Here is a 5300-nt window from a genome sequence, read left to right on the forward strand (position 1 = left end):
GTTTTTTTTTTTTCCTTCTTCTTTTTTTCCCCCGCAACTTCCTTGCTCCCAGGGGATTAGTATATTTAAGTAATTAGGTGTTACAGTGACTTATTTTTACCCATTAACAATCAGGATACACAATTACACTGAAAACTGATAATCTGAAAGCATAAGCATTTCCTCACTCTGCTAAAATGCACCTCACCTTAACCATACTTTAATTAACCCATGCAATCAAGGCTGTGTTATTCAGAGCGCTGTGCATTCAGCAACGCAACTTCACAACTATCTCCTATGTTCTACACTCTGAAATAATTAGACTACATTGCATAGTTTGAATAATGACATGAAAACATTGCCTGGAGCAAGGAGGCCTCCCAAATGAAGTCTTTGTAAAAAAAAACAAAAAAAAAACACCTCTTCCTCATTCAAATGTTATGAGCCAAAGCTTGCCGGTAATCCAGAACCGTAATATCGTGCTGTGTGTCCGGCATGCTAATCACCATATGTGAGTTTTTGTACCCCATGTCTTTATAAACAGACAGACTCCTGGCATGCATTCTAGCTGTCAAGAAGGACACAGGTCAAGCAGCTGAGGGTGCCATAAATATTTGCGTTGAAGGTGTAAGAGCGTGTGCTGAAAACAACCCGCTAACATCATGTGTTGGACAAAGAGAGTGGTAAAAATGAGAGACACGATCTGTATCAGTTGTTGAGGGTGTGCTAGAAATACCCCAACTGGAACCTACAAAGGTTCTTGTTTTTGTATGGATGATGTCAAATCCATTATTGTATCATAGGTCATTGATCTATCCTGGTTAGAAATAAGAGAATTAAAAGGGGAAACAGACAAGTTACAGAAGGATGTTTATTCTTTTCAGATGTGGGTTGTATAAAAGGTGCAGCAACTCAATATCAGGAGGATGCGGTTAACATACAGGTTAGACAAATATTTCAAAAGAATATTTGAGGAGTGTGTGTGTGCATGTGTGTGCTGGCTTTAATGTAAAAATCAAAGCCCTTTCTATCTGTCTGCTCAAGGTCCTTATGCCTTATTATTCTGTGAGATTGTTATTGATGGCCAAGATTTAGGAGTGAACAAAAGCCCAATACCCACAAATAATAAAATCAGCCTTTCTCTCACACCTTCTTTATTCTTTCCTTTCCTGCCTTCATGTATGCACATATGTCGTCATACACACAAATATAAATCTTAGCTCGGTCCCTCGGTATCAAAGGAGGACTGTATTTTGCCCCTTGGGCTGTTTTTCTGTGCTGTGCAGCAATCAAGGGCCAGAGAACTGGCTGTTAGTCCAGGATTAAAGCTAGCCCTCTCCACATCCATCAGGGGATAAGGCTACACACAGCCCTGCTACTCAGGGGAAGACTGGCTCTAGCTACGTCTTCAGACCTAGATTGATCCTCACCAGCAATTTTATAGATTGCAGGCAGTGGAGAACCGGCTTTTTTGAAGGAATGCTACCCCTGCCTCTCAGTTAGGCCAAGAACAGAGACGGATTCTCTCCAAAAAAGCGCAGACTATTTGCAAGTCTGGAGGGCTTAGATGAGGGATTCAAAAAAGGAATGACGGCATACTATTTTTAAGGGATTTGTATTACTACAGTATCTCATGAATTGGGAGTTCATAATTGATGGCACAACAGAGTTTCTGCCAGTGAGGTGTTTGTCAAGAGGCCTGAGATTAATTTGAACTTTTTTGCCTCATTAATGAGGAGTTTGTGCTGAAATGCATCCACTTAACTGAAATATTCATGAGGAAAATATTCCTTGCACCTGGTCAGCCCATTTATCTGCACCTATCTTTCTTTTGCAGGCTTTTTTCCCCCTTTTTTTCAATCTTTCCCAACACTATCGCTGTGTCGCCTTTAGGCCTGGGAAAGAAGGATTACCGCTTGTTGTCACGGAGTGCCCTTTGCTAACCTGAAACAAGCTTGCTTTATGATAGACCTCCCCTTTTTTCCTTCCTTCTCTGCATAGTGCCACATTGCCCCTTTCAAATGGAGGGCACACCAGGCAGATAGCCCGGCCTTATCTTATCCTCATTCCCTCTCTCCCTCTGACAAGATGAAGAAAGTACAGGGGGTTGTAGTAGGGGAGGGGGAGGGGGAGGGGGAGGAGCGTCTGATGCCTTAACACTGTCCTATAGTAGCTGAGGCTCGATGCGTGCACAGGTTGCGTGTAAGCTCTGCTAATTGCACACTGGCTTGAACGTCCGATGCATTATGCATTGTGTGCATAGATAGCTGCGGCCTTTAAATGTAGGAACCTTAAATACAAACGCAAGTGAATCATGACCATTGCATGTAGCATCTCTCCCACATGCAGCAACCAGCTCCAGTTGAGGGATCCATGCCTGAGGGTGCTCAAAGCTGAGAAGGCCTCTCTTCCCCCCCCCTACTCCTCTTTCTGTTATCCCACTCTTCCCTTGACTTTCTTGTGATACATGATTGATCTATGTGCTGCCGGACTCAGGTGGGCTGTTTTTATCCGAAGCTTTTCTCAGAGAAGACTTGTGCTTTAAATGATTTATGGCTGCGTGCTTTTTGAGTGTGGGTATCTCTGTGTGCATTTTTCTGCCTTGGCATGGGCTGCATGCGTGTTGAGCAATTGTGTATCATGAAACATTTGAAATATGCAAGGCAGACCAACAAGAACACAGCTAGCTTCAGGGGCGAAGATTGCTCATGGAAAAAAAATGCAAATCAAGTGGACACAGCGAAGACTGGTCAGGATTTGAACTTTATTGCTACAACAGCCAAAGGTCCACAGTTCTGGTTGAAGGCTTAAGACAGAGACAAGAAATATATGGAGTTCCCCAAGGCTCAATTGTAGGCCCAATCCTGTCTCAGAATAGTAATAAGAGTCTCCTTGACAGGCAGTGTCAACCAAGCTGAAGAGTCCGAGGGTTGCTTCGATATACCACAAAGGTCCTGATCCACATAGAACACTCCTATCCATTAAAAGCCTTGTCAAAAGACTATATGGTTCCCAACAGAGCTAGCCAAACTAGGGCATGATTCTCACTTAGAGTGACCACCCGCTTTTTGACAGTCTACCAGGGAGAAAGTGAGAGAACCTTTAATGTAGCCCCCCAAGCCCTGTGAATGAGGTCAATCCATTTCCTAGGTGTGTATGTGTGTGTATGTGATGAGTGATGGAGGGAGGAGTGGATGTGGGAGGGTTTCCCCATAAGTACCAATTAGTGGCCAGAGGTATAAACATCAGTCACAGGAGAACAGGTGTTTCTGGGAATGCCAGTTTTAGAGCTGTGATTTACATCTCCAGCTTTTCAGCAAATTCTGAGCTTATGAGAATCCATAACTATTTGATGATCCTTTTTAGAGATTATTTTCCTGGCATTATTGCTTTATTGGGCAGTAGTGTAAAGCAACAGCAAATAGGAGAGTCTTGGAATGGCTTACTGCAGAGATTGAGAGCTATAGGTTTAAACTTAAGATGCCAAACTCAGACTCATAACTATACTTTATTAGCCTTATTATCCATTGCAGCATGGCGGTTTCCCACTGATGTTTTCCTTGAACTTACACTTTCTCTGTGTCTCCTCTTTCTGTCTGTTCCCGTCTGTCTGTACATGCTATGTGGAACATGGAGTCTCGCTGAGCATTCAATCTTTCATGGCACTGCTACACTTCAGTCCTGTTTTGACACTCCACTCACTCAGCATGAGAGAATAGCCACTCACTCTTGCTCTGTCATTCTGTCTGTGTTCCCTCTTTTCTTGCTTCCTTGCCTCCTCTCGTTCTGTTCCCTCCATCTCTTCCTGTCACTGCGAATCTAGCGCCTGCGAACACAGGCAGCTCAAAATGCGCCACAAATAAATGCGCCGGTACTGTATTTGTTGTCATGTTGCAGGAAGAAAGAGGCAGAGGGGAGAGACCCAAGAGTGAAAAACCAGAGGACACCATGATGAGACACTAAAGACACACACACAATTACATAGTAAATGTCAGCCTCTTTGATATTCTGATGGTTCACCCTGATTTCTCTAAGCAGATGATGCGTAGCCACTGCAGATGAGAATATGTGGCAAACAGGTAGAGTTCGGTGTCTTATGTCTGTTAATTTGGCTTTGAGGAAACACAGAGCCAGGTGGGCCACTTAGCAGGCAGACATGTGAGACCTGCAGGAAGTTGAAAAAGGACGCAATCACAGTAACACTAATCACCAGTCGCACAACTGTGAAATCATGAACAAGCACACAGAGCTAAAACATTTAGATTACATTTCAGACACGTAGTAATAATTTCTTTCTTCTGCAAATTAATAATGAGATCTTAGTTCAACTGTAAAGCAAACTGTGGCTGAGACTGTTGTTGACCTACGGGGATACAGTATGCATTGTCTGAATAAAGCTATTGTATGTAACATTTCTGCATTAAAATGTCCCGTCAATGGCATCATATCCCCTTTGTGCGTCGGTATTGTAGCAGTCATGTGGCAAAAGTTCAAAATTGTCTTTTTATTCAGCTTTAAGGCAGATTTTTAGGAGAAACTTTTCGAGCTTTGTAGTTTTTTACTCTGTGGTGGTGTACAGACATTAGCAGCACCTTGCCTTGCAGCCACTCAGTGATGATCTTTAACTTGAAACTGCTTTATCTACTGCTTTTGCTGGATTTAACCACCTGGCGCTCGCGGTTGAGAGGAGGAGAACTCTGTGGATAATTTAGCTCCATGTACAAATCTGAATGACAGACACTGAAGGGAGGGAGGGAGGGAGGGAGGGAGGGAGGGAGGGAGAGCTCTCACTATCCTGATACTTCACAACATCCCCTACTGTGACTTTTGTTGTCGGTTTGACACAGAGAACCCAGAGCAGCTGAATAACATGTCAACAAAAATGCAACCTACTACATCAACAGTTACATTGAGCAGAACAGATGTATTACCCATCTTTATTGAATTTCACTCAACATGGATGAGAAGTCCTTCAATTGAAATTTAAGTACAAACTTGATCATGTGATCTGAACAAAAGCTCCTAAATGGATGTTAACAGCTGCTGCTCTCAAGGTTAAGAATACAGTTCGAATCTCAACCTTTTTATTACAAAACCAGAGTGCAGTTGGCAGGTGTGTATATGAAGTGGGTACTAATGTCTCTGCTAATGTTTACTGTCATTATAATAATGTCTGAGAAATGACCTTAATATTTGAACTAAAATCACTCATGCTGGACAACTCTAACCTGCACATTGACCACTGTTGAAAGTTGCGCTGTGAGGCCTGTGTCATCCTGTATAACTGTTTTACCTACAAACATATTGATATTCATTGTGCG

The sequence above is a fragment of the Trachurus japonicus genome, chromosome 18, assembly GCF_045865225.1.
Source record: "Trachurus japonicus isolate A0001 chromosome 18, Traja_1.0".
Lineage (NCBI taxonomy): Eukaryota > Metazoa > Chordata > Actinopteri > Carangiformes > Carangidae > Trachurus > Trachurus japonicus.